Below are 16,325 nucleotides of genomic sequence, written 5' to 3' on the forward strand. Positions count from 1 at the left end.
CTGGTGGGAGGTATATAAAGGTGTTACCCAGGGCAATGTATTAGGCCCATTGAGCTTTTTTTCAAAAACATATTAATGAACTTTGGACCTGGGCATTGGGTACTGCAATATTGATTTTGTCACCATCACGTAAATTCAACGCCAAAAGAGGTGAATAAATTCCTATCAGCTTTTCTCAAGAAAACAGTCTCTAGCAGTATCAGCCAATTCAATATGGACCAAATCGGATTTCAGGCAATATTCTCAAACTGCATTTCTGCACCTCCCACACAATATTCTGAGGGGCCTGTACTGTGTGACTAACCCTTTCCAGAGTGTGTTTGATGTGGCAGTGAAGAGGGAGGTCCAAACTATACTTATCCTGGGCTAGTGGGCCCAGTATGTTTTTATTGGAGCAGGAGGCCCCTCTCTGACTAAAGGCCTTGCCTGTGATTTCTCAGTGAATTACAGCTCATTGAATTAATTCCCATTTTATCCTTTTTGTTGTCAGGTTTTATCTACTTCATGCCAACCTTGTGAACCTTCTTGCTGCTCGGGAGTGAAAACCGCTTCCACTAAAGACATCAGCACAAGCAAGCAAATATGTTACATTTTGCAGATTAATCTTCTTATTGGATAACTCCTAGTGAGTTAGGTCTGCTTTAATTCTGGTTGGAACAGTTTAAATGGTTGCTATCTCCCATGCCTTCAATGCTAAAATTTGAGACAGCGTTTCATCAATTCTGCTTTTTAAAATTATTTCTGTTTCACCCAAAGAAGATTGACCTCTCGCTGCAGCCTTATTTCACTCTTGTTCCCTCAGTGTTTGGGCTGCCTATTCAATCACTGGAGGTGTCTGAGACCCTATTACGATCTGCCCAGTCCCCCAGCTACATTCCTCTCCCAGCCAGTCCCTGAGGCTCATCCAGTGCATTCACAATCTCTCTATCCACTCTAACCCTGAGCTATGTGCCCGACTTCATATCCACCTCCCATCACCTTGAATGCCTAAACTCTCCCTCCTTGACCCCACCAGTCCACAACTCGCTGCTGCTGAAATCATAATCCATGCCTTTCCTAGATTCAGAATCGGGCACTTCCATGGGCTCTTTGCTTATTTCCCACTTTAACAGGTTCTGCTAATCCAAAATACCTGCTAACTGGAGCCTAATTCTCATCCAGTCCTGCTGTGTTCGTTGACTCACATTGGTGCCTGCCCAGTAAAGTCTCGGTTTGAAAAAATTCTCCCCCTAAAGGAGGTAAAATGATTGATGAGGGTAACTCGGTTGATGTGCGCTATAGTGTTTGCCTAAAAACTCACCGGCCCTTTGGGTTATGTTTGTGGGTTTTATTGTTTTTTTTTTGCCCTGCTTGTCAGACAGCTGGTACCGACAGGCCTCTGTCCCCAGTACTCCTGAAGATCACTCCCAGCCGCACTGTGCGCAGTCCCGCCACAGGGCATTTGGCCGGGTCCCTGCCAAAATCCATTGAATTTCAGCAGGCCAGGGCGATACTGGCGGCGTGCAGTGCCAGAACAGCTCACCCCTTGGGGCACAATGTCCCTTGTTAACACAGAGTCACAGTGTAATGTAGTGTCGGGGAGATGATTTGGCCCATCTTGTCTGTTCCCTCTTGTTGAACGAGTGCTCAAATTCCCCCTTCTCTCCTGATCTGCTCTGTATACCCTGCCCGTATTGCCCCAATCCCTTATTGAAAGCTTTGTTTCCATCACCATTTCACGCTGTTTATTCTACAGTTTAGCAACTATATGAACATTGAAAACAAAAACCTCTTCACCTCCCCTCAGGTACTTTTAATAATCTCCTTAAAAATGACAGATAATTACAGAAATCCCATGAAACCTTGTTTTGGTATCAAAACACACCATTTAAAAAAAAATGACTGTGCTATTTCTCTTCCATGCCTGGGAGAAATGGCTTCTGCTTCTCCAACCTCTTTACATCAGTGAAATTGCACCTCACTGTGCCAATCCTGTCAGTATCCGCTTCACCATCTTGGAGAACTTTCCCCCCTTCCTCGAGGGCAGTGTCAGAAATGAATGCAGGATATATATAAAGTGTCACAAATTGTTTATTTTTTTTTAAATGTTGTCATCTAAATCCATTTCTGAAGATAAATGTTTGTTCTGAACCATCTTAAAAGTTTGTTCGGTCGCTTTAAACTATTTGCATAGGTGCATTGCCCCATCTGACACATCACTTTCTGAAAACACGTCTCCATTGTCCCCTACATAGCTCTCTCCATAAAGTTTCATCTGCCCCCAAGTCTGCTTCACCTGCACCCCCCCCCCCACCCCCCACCCTCCCCCCAGTTTGTCCACGTTCTCCCCAAACATCAGTCACATCAGTGACATCAGTCACGTTACTGTCAAAACTGCCCAATTCTTTTTTTGAAGAACTCTACAGTTTACAATGCCATGTTTTGCCGTGGGTATAGCCGTGATCCCTCCCACGCACTAGCCTATTTTTTTTTCTCTGTTAGCAATAGGTTTATTCGTTTCGTACGGGCTTTGGTGGAGAATATTTCTCAGCCAATGCCGTTAGGCTGACTGACATCCCGTTACTGAGTTTGTTCACCTCCCCATTTTAAATGCAGCCTAACCTCTGTAAGATTCCAGCTGTCTTGTATCCTGTCACTACCCCAGGGCTTGGTTGAATGTTATAACCAGACTTGCACTATTCACTCCCGACCGTCATTCAACAACCCGCAGACAACCAAGCTGAACTGGATAGATGCTTCATTTCATGGTGTCATAAAGCGTGTTGTTCTGAAAAAGGATTAAGGTAATCCCCGCTCCCCCTCCCCTCAGTGACTGTAATTAATATCAGCTTGCATGGGTCCTAATTGTAAACACTGGAGGATTCCCTCTTCCATTAGTAATATTCCGCAGTGTAATGTCACTCGGCGTCAGCAGGGGGAGCACCTCTCGCACTAACCAGTATCACCAGCTGTGGTGTGAGGAAAGAGCAGTTTGGAATACGAGCTCAGTTCCAATTAAATTATTCTGTCTCCTTGCTCAACCAGACTTAATGCTATGACCCCAACTGAAGCTCTTCTGCTCTTCGTTAATTGCTGCAACACTGAGATATTTTCACTGAACATGAGCTAAACTGGCAGCGCATTAGAGACAATAATCTTATCTTTCATAAGCCAATATTCTGCAGGAACAATGTCATCCTAAATATTACTTTCCATTTAAAGTTCGCTTTCATTGAATGATCAGAGTTACCTGCTACAGATGAGTGGGTGCAATTACTTCACTACATCATTGGATTTGCAAATATCAAATCGCAGTACATACACAATAAAGTTGTTATCTAAGCTCAGACAAGGACATGTAACTTTCATTTGCATCCCTCTTTCTCACAGCTAACATAACGATTGTGATACTGTGTAAGGAAAAGTGTGGTCTCTCAAAATGTGTTTCTCCTTACCTGGTGGCCATGACAGCGGTGGATCTACTGGTCGTTATCCTCGACCTGATATTCAGGCACATGTCGGTTTTTTAAAAATGTGGAACAGTTTTGAATTCATGAATTGCACCCATTTTTGCAATCTACATGCCTTCAATCATTATGCATGGCTCAGCGCTTCTTTCACCTTTGATTGATTTGTGGCTATTTGCTGTTAGAAGCTGAAAAACTCTGCACCCAGGAAACCTCACTGTAGTTCTATGGTGCTGAGTATAAAGAACATCTTCTGCCCTTTTATGCTCACGGGGCAGACTCAGCGATCGAATAGTCAAGGTTTTGTTCGGTACTATACATTGTTTGGTGACCTCCAGTCTGGGTCACAGTCGAGATCCTTCATCACAATCCTGGGAGTTCCACTTGTCCAGATTATTCTGCTGAATGTTTTTACTGCCTGTCATATTTTAGTGACCAACAGAGGTCGCCTTAGGCTCCGAGGTCACAGGAGTGCAGAGGTTCCTACAGACCCAGAGATGGGGAGGAGAAATAAATCCATCTTTTCACTTTGTGTTATCTCGGGGATTTTTTTTGTATTACGGGTAATATTACTGGTGTATTCTATATAGGTCTAGATGTGATAATTGGGTTATCAGCCTTTTCATGTACCAGTTTATTTTTTTTTGCGTAAAAGAAATGGGATTCATGCTCCAGCTCCTGAGATGCTGCACCAAAAGTTTCATTTATGACCAGGGCTAAGTTTTTGAAAGCAGTTGGAGAACGTGCTGAAGTATCCGTTTACTCGAATAGTTAAATTGGTTAGATGATATGTAAAGTTGAATGCTTTGCGGCAGAAGAGGAGGGGGGGGGGTGCGGGGTGGGGGGATGGTGGGGTTGGGTTTGGGAGGATGTGATTGCCCTGGAGAGGGTGTAGAGGAGATTTACCAGGGAGCTGCCTGGACTGGATGGTCTGAGCTAGGAGGAAATATTGGATAGGCTGGGGTGTTTTCCTCGGAGCAGGGAAGGTTGAGCGGGGACCGAATAGAGGTGTATGAGGGGCACAGATAGGGTGGGTCAGAAGGCAAGTTTTCCATTAGTAGAGGGGTCAATAACCAGGAGGTATAGATTTAAGGTAAGAGGGGGAAGGCTAAGAGGGGAGTTGAGGAGAATGTTTTTCACCCAGAGGTTGGAGGGAGTCTGGAACTCACTGTCTGAAGGGTGGTTGAGTCAGAAACTCTCATAATGTTTAAGGAGTATTTAGACATTTACTTGCATTGTCAAAGCCCCCAGGGCTATGGGCCAAGCGCTGGAAAATGGGATTAGTGTCGTCAGATCTTTGCTGACTGGCATGGTCACAATGGGCCAAATGGGCTCCTTCAGTGCTGTAAACACCTCTAAGTCTAATGGGGGGTGGTCGAAAGATGGCCTAATTTTACGTCAATGAACACCCCCCCCCAACACCACCGCCCCCCCCCCAACCAAACCATTGCTATAGAGACTTACCAACCTGATGTGCATTCTGTAATAGGTGTACATGTTTCAAACAGGCAAATGAAATGTCATTTTACCTGGAAGGCAGTAAATGTCACCTAATTAACCACAACAATTATCATTTGTACCGAGCACAAAAAACATCACTTAAAGTGGCCACAGCTGATATAGCTGTTAAGGAGAAAAGAAATAGGAACTCAAATGGCCCAAAACAAATAATAATCCAATTGGCCACAGCAGATACAACCCAACCCTGCCACACAGAAAAACAAGAAATCTCATAAAGTAACCACAACAAACATTTCTTTAGATTCTAACAGCGAATGACCTTCAGGGCAACACAATAAATATGTCTTCATGAAGCAATTATGAAATAAACAGAACATTGGGAATATCAATGAAAACACATATCAGGTATTGTTAAAAATCGCAACGGGGGGTATCATTCAAATTGGCCACGACATATATCAGTAATAATACTTGAAATATGAGGAACAATGTGAGCAGCAAACATCACTGCTAATGGACACTTAAAACGATAACAGAAAATATCACATAAAATGAATGATCATATAATAGCAGCACAGCAAGCATCTCTTTTAAAAAAAACTCAAGAAAATACAGCACATCATGTTCTTCCAATCGCAGTAGCTACCACGAAGCTGAACGCAATTTCCTGTGATCTTACCTACGCTGAAATATGGAGACCGTGGTTTGGTCAGTGGGTGACTGATACTTCCAGCCAGGCTGGGGTACACAGGAGTGTGCACCTCCCACTCGGGAACTTGTCGAGGACTGCAACCCATTTTACCTGTACTCCTGCAGGAGAGACACTGGATGGGCCAGGAGTGACCGGACATGCCTCCCCTTATATCACCAAGAGCGTTGCAGCACCTGCTTTTCTGCTGCTCCCAGCTGTTCCCTGGCTGCCTCTAGTTCTGCTCCTCTGTTCCCCCTGCCTTACCTGGCTCTTCTCCCCACCTTAGCCTATGCAATGTCGCTATTCAGCTTCAGTAAGGCACATCTGCACCCATCTCCCCCAGCCCCTCGGCCCCTTCTGCCTGTTCCTCCATGCCATAGGCTCCTGCAGCTCTGCCCCCACCCCCTCACCCATGGCTCCCCAATTCAGACCCACTCCCCACTGCCAGATTAGAGTCACAATTAACTAGAGCAACCACTGTAAACATGAGCAGTTTAGCCACACTGTACTCGCACATTTCCATGTCTTCATTTCACACTCCAATGCTTCATGATGTACGCTGGGGCACAAGGTGATTACAATGTCAGCTACTTAACAGATGGCCAGAATTGTTCCACTTTGAGGTAATCATTCTCTGGAACCTCATATGTGCTAAACTGATGGGATAAGTTCAAATTACTTGCGCCCGAACCCTTCAACAAAATGGAGAACAGAATATCCCTGAAATGCTTCTTGACGCATTTTGCATTGTAGATTCTCTGTATGATACAGCAAGTCAAACAAATAAACGGCTGGAGTCTTAAAGACAATAACAGCACCCATCCTCTGCTCTGTGTTGCAAGCAGTGTGTGTAGAAAAGGTTAACAGTGAGTCTGGAACACGTTGGCAGATGGGACACTTTTCTGAAGGTCGTACTTTTATAATCGAACCACACTGTTAAATTTAAATGAGATTTGGTTGATACCACAGAGGCAACACGTTGTCAACTGGCTAAGAAAATATATTCTTTCATAGAAATTACACCATCAGTATTTTCTTAATCAATACTGTCCCTATCTAGACTATGCTATGTATCTCTGGGGGAGAGGAATGGGTTCCACTTTTACCAGAGGACGGGGGCCGGTGTTTTTTTGGGGGGGTAGGGGGAACAGCGAGGCCCTCGGCAGCCGCACTTACTGTGTGAGTGGAGCTGGGAGGCAGGCTCGGGTCAGGGGCAGCTGAGGCTGACTGAGTGGTGCCAGGAGGGAGACCTGGAGCAGAGCAGTCAAGTGGTGAGGGCATGTTCAGGGTGATCCAGGCTTGGCGAGCCGCAGCTGGTGGATGCAGGGAGGGAATGAGCGGTCTGGGGAGCTGCCGGATGGAATCGGGAATTAGATCTCATACATTGCTGTATTTCCTCCTTCAAAACAAGAATTATCTCAATTCTAAAAAGTCGAGAAATATTTCACTTTTGGTGACTCGTAGCCTAATCCTCTCTTCTGACATTGCCTTCCTGACAGGTACAAGAGTTTTACTGAATTTTTAAAGTAACCCTTTCAAAACAAAAAAAAATCATTTGTCATTGTGCTTAACTTCTTCAGCTCATCTGGTCAAAGTACAATGTGGTTTCAGAGGCAATAAAAATAAGTAATGCCGCACTGCGAGACCTGTGAACTGAGCTCTGAATTGAACATCTGGGTGGGAAGTATCCTCACCAGCCCCCAACTCAGCAGTGAAAAAAAACTCTCCATTTCTCCCCTGAGAGCCGGGCCCTGGACCAGAACTCTTAGAGTGACAGTTGCAAAAATGACGAATAAAAAATAACAAAGGGAATATAGTTTAAAATGGCCACCGAAAACATCAATTGGAAAGCCCAAAAGTCTTACAATTGACAGAGAAAAGCAAGTGGTGGTTAAAAGGGGATTTGATTCCCCCGTCTGGAGAGTGGTAGAGAGTGATGTTAGCAAGGTGTATTACAGTGCTCGTAAAACTCATCAGGTCTGGCAGCAACTGTGGAGAGAGAAACAGTTAATGTTCCCAATCTAAGATGACTCTTCATCGTTTGGGGAATGTTGTTTTTTTTTGAGTAAGTTACATCTCTGGGATATTGCAATGCGGGGTACGGTTTCAGAATTTGCTGATAGTATGAAAGATGGAAATGGGCCAGACAGTGTGTATGATGCCAACCCACTGAAACCCGCCATAGATGGGCCAGCAGGGTGGACATAGAGGTTACAGGTGTAATCTAATACAGGTAATTTTGAGCTGGTGCAGTTTGGCAGAGTAGGCAGGGAAAGGCAATATAGAATAAATGGCGCATTTCTAAGGCCTGCAGAATGACAGGGGGCCTGGGGCGTTCATGTGGATCAAACATAGGCGATGCCAACTCAGCTTGTGAGTTCGCAAAGCTTGTGGCAGTTTGGGCTTCATAAATCAAAGTATTCTGGACTGTAACAGGGAAGAAATGACGTACCCGTACACAGCTCTGGTCAGGCCACAGCTAGGTATTAGTTCCAGTTATCTTTAGAAAACACCTGAGGGTCTTTGAGAGGGTGTGTGGTGGACTGGTTAATTTTAGCTTCGAGATTCGGTCACAGAAATTGACATTGTTTGATTTGGAGCAATGAAGATTAAAGGGTGATTTGGCAGAGTTGGAGAAGATGAGGACAGGTGTGGATAAGTTATCTTGCTTCCAATAACTGATGTTACAGGGGGCTAAGGAAATAACATTTCCGACTTGAGGGATGGAAACAGTGTGGATATGCAGATAACTGTATTTTTTTGCAGAGAATGGTGAAGTGATGCAAATTTCTGCCCACGAGAGCCGTGGAAGCGAAGATCATAAGTGATTTTTAGGAGAAATTGGTTTGGAAATTGTGGAAAATAAACTTAAAGGCATCTGGTTTAGAGGGCAGGGGTGTGACTGCTTGGATTGTCCTGCACAGCTCCGGAATATAGTCGATAGGCTTTCTCCGTTGCCCTTACACTATTGCTTTTTGATCTGAATGCCTCCTAAAGTGGCATCAATAGATACCACAGAAAATGTTTGCAACAAATAACAACATACAGCTGCAAATAAAACACATGTCTAATCTGCTCTGCACATATTACTGAAAATAGCCACTTTAATTACATTTCAAATTAGTTGCAACAATTACTACTTAAATGGACACAATTCTTTCTTCAACTAAAATAACAACACAAAGCATTTAAAACAGACGCAGCAAATATCACTTAAATTTTTCATATCATATATCACTTAAAATTGGCCTATCAACTATTGCTTAAAATGTCCACATCAAGTTACTCTTAAACCAGCAACATCAAATATCAGTTAAAATGCCCACAATAAGTTTAAATTAAAAAGGAGCATCTCTAAACATGGTCACCAGAAATGTAAATTAAAATAATTACAACAGATACAATTTAACATAATCATTGGAAGGATCATTTGAAATGGTCACAGCATAAAACCATTCAAATTTTTGCTGGAAAATGGCTTAAAACATACATAGCAAATTTTTAAATTTTAAAATGGCCATGTGCAGTTATTTTTATTTATTTGTTCATGGGATGTGCGCAGTCACTCTCTAGGCTGATATTTATTGCCCATCCCTAATTGCCCTTGAGAAGTCAATGGTGTGCTTAAATAGAATAAAGCCAATACCCCTTAAGAACAGTTAAACTGACCATGCCAAATATAAAACAGCACATATCAATTAAACTGGAGCCCACCACAATTTGAACTGAAATGGCCATAGCACTACAGGGGACTTCGGCGTATTAGTATCCAATTAATTTCAAATCACCACAGCGGACATTAATTGAACTGAACACATTGAAATATTTACTAAACTTCCTCTGTGGGAGCTGATTGCAGCACCTTCTGTTCTTATTTCAGATTCCCAGCGTGAGCAGTCTGCCCCTTTCTGAACAATAAAACAATCTCTGTGCGGGAATCGACATTCAAATAAAGGATTAGGAAGCAGCAGAGGGAAAACGTTCTGAGAATTAGTGTATTTTAGTGAATCCGAATAATCCTAACCCGGCTCCACGCTAAAGTTCAGGGAAAACATTCATTATCTGCAATAATCTTTTAAGTGAAACCAGTTAAACGAAATCAACAAAATTGGGATAAATCAAGCATAGTGGACACATTGAAAGCGGACACAGCGAAAAGTTACTTCAAATATCCAGCGCTGAACTGGTGCAGATGCAGCTGAAAATGACATCAGCAAATATCACTTAGACTGGAATAAGCAAATGTCACTTAAATTAGCCACAAAGAATTCTGCTTATACCAACAAAACAAATGTCACGCAAAAAAAATCCTCACAATAATTACATTTTAGAAAGGACAAAGCAAATGTTTCTGAAAATTATCAAAGGTACATAGGAAGAAGTGGTCACAGCAATATAATGTATATTTATGACAAAAAGTATCATTTGAAATTGTCACAGCGAATAGCCAACGCCAAAAATGTCTAAAAATGGATCCAACTACGATTGTTTAAGCGGAAGGCAGCAAACATCATTACGAATATCCCGAGCAAGTGTCACGTAATCTGCCCAGAGCAACTGTAACTTGGACTTGACCCAGAAAATATCATTGAAACTGAACACTGCAAATATAACCTTTAAACCGTCAGTCAATATCACTTAAAAGAGCAACAGCCATTGACGTGTAAAGTGCATTACGTTTCACAGCAGAAATCACTCGGAATTAAGACAGCAAATATCGCCTAATATGGCCACAGAAAGTACCACCTAAAAGTAAATCTCTGAAAATAAAAGCAATAAATGCCACTTAAGATAGCGCAAGAACCCATCACTTAAAAATACCGTAGCAAAGGCAATTTAAAACAGCAGCATCAGTATCAGTTCAAATGTCCACAGGAAATTTAAGTTAAAAAAAGGCGCAACCAATATATTTTCAAAATTGAAGCTGAGGGAATCATGGTCGCAGCAAAATCACTTTGAATTTTCGAATCAAATATCAGTTAAAATGTCCGTACCAAACTTCGCTCAAACTGGCCACAGGGCATAATCTTTAGAATCAACACTGCACATATCAGTTAAAGTGGCCCCGGCAACATAACTTTAACCAAATATGACATAAACTGAAAAAACTACCCCGTGAATATTACTGAATCAGGACAAAACGATTATTACTTAACATGGACGCAATAGCTTAAATTTCCCGCGGCTACTGTCACTTAAAGTGGAAAAAAGAGCAAATATTCCCGAAAATATCCACAGTGGACTTCGGTCAATCAGTATCCAGTTAATTTCAAATCGCCACAGCGAATATTAATTGAACTGGACACATTGAAAGTGGACACAGCGAAAGTTACTTCAACTATCCAGCGCTGAACTGGTGCAGATGCAGCGATGAGTGCACAATGCGTGGTTGGAAAGGGCAGGAAAATGAGGAAACACCGCAATGATGGTCGGGAACGAGGGAGGGAAAACTGCACTGAGGGAGAGCTGTCCAGTTGCAGTATCCGAGGAGCAGTAAGTGGAAGTGGTGCACTGTCCAAGGGGAAAGGACAGACGGAGCCCTACACTTGTACAGGAGCATTGCAAAGGGGGCACTGCACTGCTTGAAGAGCGGTGGTGAGAGGGAGCTGCAGTGTTGACCGGCGAGGACCGAGGGAGAGCTGCACTGCTGGAGGTGCAAGACTGAGATAGTACTGCTCTGTGAAGGGGGGAAATCTGAGGAAGCAGTGCACTGCCTAGGGGACAGTACGGAAGTGTGCTGCAATATCCCATATTGCATCTTTCAGGAACGTTCATGGGTTTTGTTTCCGTTCACGGGTTGTAAGGATCACTGGCTAGACCAGCCTTTAGTGCTCATCGCTAATGTCTTTCTACAAGTGGTGCAGGGGCCAACCTCTTGAACCACTGCAGGCCAAATTGTGTCAGTGCATCCGCAGTGCGGTTCGGAAAGGGGTTACAGGATCTTGACCCAGTGAGAGTGAAGTAATGGCGACTGTGTTCCAAGTCAGGATGGTATGGCTTGGAGGGCAGTTTCCAAGCGGTGGAGATACTATGACTCTCCTGCTCTTCTACTAAACTGAACTGTTTATTATGCAATGATCTAGCCTTAACCGTTAACCTCATAGTGAAGGCATCCCCTTGGCCGTAGTAATAATAATGTGACTGAATTCTGCATTCAATTTTAATGAGAGCAGAGTGGGTCTAAGACTAGCATCTTAAACTAAATTAAGGGCAATTATAAAGACAGGAAAGCAGCGCTAGATAAAGTGAACTGGCAAATGCGGTTAAGGGATAGAGCATTAGGGATGCAGTGGTGGACATTTAAGCGGCTATTTCAGGATACACAGAATGGATACATTCGAATGAGGAAAAAAAAAAATCACGTGGGGACCCACCATCCGTGGTTAGCCAAAAGATTTTAAACTAGTATCAATATTAAAGAAAAACATAAAATTATGCAAAGGCCGTCAGCAGGCCAGAATATTTTTAAAAAGCTAAGATTTGCAAAACGATTAATAAGAAGGGAAACATTAGAGTAGGAGGGAAAGTTAGTTACAAATATAAAGAGAGACAGCAAGCGTTTCTATAGATATTAACATGAGATGATATTAAGAAAGTGAGCTCATGTCCTATAGAACGTGAGCCTGGGTATTTAAAATGGAAAATAAGGAGATGGCAAATAATTGAACAGGTGTTTGGCATTGGGTTTCACTATAAAGGATAGAAGTAACATCCTATAAATAGCTGCAAATCAAAAAAAAAGAAAAATGGAAGTGAAATAGGAACTCAGGAAAATTAAAATCAACATGGGAGTGGTACTTAGCGAATTGTTGGAGCTGCGAGCTGGCAAATCCCGAGGTCCTGATGGATTTCATCCGAGACTCATAAAATAACTGACTAGTGAGATTGTTGATATGTTGGTTTTAATTTTCCACCAAATTCGGGAAAGGTGCCATGACATTGGACAAGAGCAAATGTAACTCCTTTGTTCAAAAAAGGAGAAAGACAGAAAGGGGGAAACTATAGGCAAGTTAGGTTAACACCTGTCAATGTTGGAAACTATTATTAGCTATGTTATGGCAGGACACGTAAAAAAAAATCCAAGCAATCAGGCTGAGTCAGCATGGTTTTGTGGAGGGGAAATCAGGTTTAACCAGTTTACTGGGACTCGTTGAAGGAGTCACATGAGTTGCTAATGAAGTGAGGCAGGTGGATTCTTTTTTTATAAAAAAAAAATCATTCTCGTGATGTGGGGGTCGCTGGTTAGGCCAACATTTATTGCCCATCCGCAATTGCCCCTTCAGAAGGTGGGGGTGAGCTGCCTTCTTGAACCGCTGCAGTCCCTCTGGTGTAGGTACACCCATAGTGCGGTTAGGGAGGGAGTTCCAGGATATTGAACCAGTGACAGCGGAGGAACAGCCGATATATTTCCAAGTCAGGATGGCGAGTGACAAGGAGGGGAACATCCAGGTGGTGGTGCTCCCCATGTGTCTGCAGCCCTTGTCCTTCTACATAGTAATGGTCGTGGCTTTGGAATGTACTACCTAACATCTGAAACCTGGCTAAAAAGTGGCACCAATTAATACAATGGGATAACAAATCCAATTCAAAGTGCGTGACAAGATTGTAATATTTCGGAATAATTTTGAATTTTTTGATATCTGACCAAGCAATGGACGCCCAGACACATTCCTGATGTTAACTCATTTTCTGGATGGGAATGCAGCCATAGATGTGGCGGAAAACAAAACAAAGGAACAAATAGTATCATTTTTCATCTCACAAAGTGTTTATTTTGAAAGGATAAACCGATAAATGCTGGTTCACATAACTGATTTTCGTGGAGTATTATGGTCAGTTTCAACATGGGCAAAAACAGACCATTAATCACAGAAGAGAGTGAGCCGGGGTAAATCGCTGTCTCTCTCAGCGGAGAAATCTAAAGTGCTACATGATTTGGCGTTTTAAACTGCTGAGTGAAATAGAGAAATAAAAACGAAAATCATCATAGAGCACACATTTCTTAACAAGTAACCAGTAGAACAAACTACAGAAACAAAGACTTCCTCATTAACTAGTTTTTGCAATCGGAGTATGTCCGACAACATCCTTTCACTACACACCACCCTTCTGGCAGATATGCGGCATTGCAGGAACAGCACCAACTCTCCACTTCTCTCTGCCATTCTTGGTCGACATTTTCAGTGTCCTGCTTAATTATTAAGGTAATAACAACCCTTGCTTGCTTCCCCACAATCTGTCTGCTTCTCAAAAAAACCCCAAGAACAACAACGCATTTCCTGTGAAATACTGTGTTTTTTTTTTAACTGTCACCTCCACTTTAATGGTTTCCCGTTAGTGTTCCTCTCCCCATGGCGACCAGGTCATATCTCCGAGTTGAGTAATTTGTCGAATACTTGTTTTTACCTTAAGTTGGAGAGGACATTTTAAAAGATTGTTGCATTCACTGTGTAGGCTTTGTAAACGATGAGCAAGATACCCATCGACTGCAAAATAATCTAGATAGGATGGCAAAATAGTTGTACAAGTGACAGATACAAGTTAGTATAGAGAGGTGGGAGGATCCATTTTGCCAGAAGGGATAGGCAGGAGTGATATGGGCTGAATGACACCGTCCCAAAGAGTGTTCTAGGCTGAAGGGTTCATTTGCATACATCTTTGAAGATGGCAGAATGTGCTGAAAGGTTAATTGGCAAACACAAGGGGATCGTGGGCTTCAGAAATAGAGACTCTGAGGGTACAACTAGACAATTCATGTTGAAAATTTAAGAAAAAAATAATCTGGTGCCTCCCCAAGTAGATTATATTGTTCATTTCTGGTCACCTCATCTGACGAAGGATGTGGGGGTTCTTGAGAGGGTGGGGAGAGTAATTAGCAGAATGGTTGGAAGGATGAGAACAGCCTGGTTTGGGGGATGAAACTGCAATGGTTCTCCATCGAGCTAAAGGGAATGAAGGGAAACCTGATAGGCTTGTCCAAAGATATTAACAGGCTGAAATGAAGCAGGGAAGGAAAAACTATTCCCATGAGATGACGGAAAAGGTCCAGAGGAGACAAAGTTAGGGTTTTGGTCAGGTATGTGGGGTGGGGCTGAAGGGTGTTGGGTGTGAGGAAGACCTTTTCAATGTGGTAGTGTTTAATATGCAATGATCTAGAGAATGCTGCAAAACAGAGAGGCGGAAGCGAATAAATCAATAATTCCAAAATGAAATTCGATGGACACCTGAAGGAAATAAACTTTTGAGGTTACCAGCATAGAGCAGGGGGTGGGCAGGGTGTCCCAAAGAGAGCCAGCATAGAGTAGATGGGACAAATGGCCTATTTCTGTGCCATAATCACACTATGACTACATGAGACAAGAATGATAGGGTTTGGCAGCTGTTTTCAACATTAGCTATGACATTTGGTTGTCTGAATGTAAAATCAGAGCAGGAGCTGATGGAAGTGTCCTGTGTCCATTCCCTGACAATCATGTTTCAGGAGAAAACACGCTCCCAGTTTTGTCCATCTATCGCTTGCGTCTACCCAGATTGTGCTAATGTAGCAAATAAAGATGTGCAATCTTTCCCAAAATCAAGCATTGTGAAACATAATTGCCTGCCCTGGCAGCAATGATAACAAGATATTCGTCTGATCTGGAGTGGAGGATTACTTCCACGTGCCATTGCTAACTAAAGGCAGGAAACTCTGCTGAGGGAACATAAACCCCCATTTTGCTCTTAACGGTAGGTGAATATCAATGTTCACTTCAAAAATAATCAATAATAAATCATTCATCACATGCAGCTGTTCCACATTCTATACAGTATGTATTATGATTACATGCAGATGTTTCCCTCGTCAAAATCCTAAGTGTCATATGCCTTCCTCTGAGGCTGTGATCCAGTGATTTAAACCACCCAGTCAGGGGAGAAAATCTCACCTTATCTACTCTGTCACTCCCTACCCCTGAGAATCCGAAGGACATGAAATCAATTTGCTGGCAATGGCATTTTCCAGCCGACCTCCATGTTCCCTTGATCTCCATTCACCCGTGGACAATTCCTGTGCCCATAAGCTGTTCATTAGTTAGTGTAGTGCAGGATAGTGTGCGTCAAGGATTAGATGGTACCTTGACGGCAGGAACAGAAAGAGTATCGATAATCATTTGTCCCATAGAGGCATCAAGGTGTCGGGACAAAATGACATCAATGGGAGTCATGGGGAGAGCTGTCCACTGGTCTGAGTCATAAGTAGCAGTAAGGAAAACAGTTGTGGTTGTTGGGAGGCAAACATCTCAGTCCCAGGACATCACTGCTGGATGTCCCCAGAGTCATTAAGGATTAGAACATATATAGCGTCTTCATCACCGACCTCCTTAAGGTCAGAAGTGTGGATGCTTCCTCATGATTGCAGTGTTGTGGACAATTCACATCTCCTCAGGTACTGAAGTAATTGGGGTCAATTTGCAGCAAACACTGGCCAACATTTCGACTTTGGTTCATAAGAAGAAATGACACAGGATGTGCTGGATACAACAGTACATGGTTGCTGGGAAGAACTTTTGCAACATGAAAGAACGTTTGATACCTACAGGCATTACCATTACTAAATCCCAAAAACCGTGGAGGCCACTATTGACCTGCAATTATACTGAACCCCCAGCCATATAAATACTCTGGCTACAACAGCAGGTCAGAAGCTGGGAATCCTGCGGTGAGTAACTCACCACCTGACTCCCCAAAGC

Source organism: Carcharodon carcharias (genome assembly GCF_017639515.1).
Source record: "Carcharodon carcharias isolate sCarCar2 chromosome 36 unlocalized genomic scaffold, sCarCar2.pri SUPER_36_unloc_3, whole genome shotgun sequence".
In the NCBI taxonomy this organism is placed as follows: domain Eukaryota; kingdom Metazoa; phylum Chordata; class Chondrichthyes; order Lamniformes; family Lamnidae; genus Carcharodon; species Carcharodon carcharias.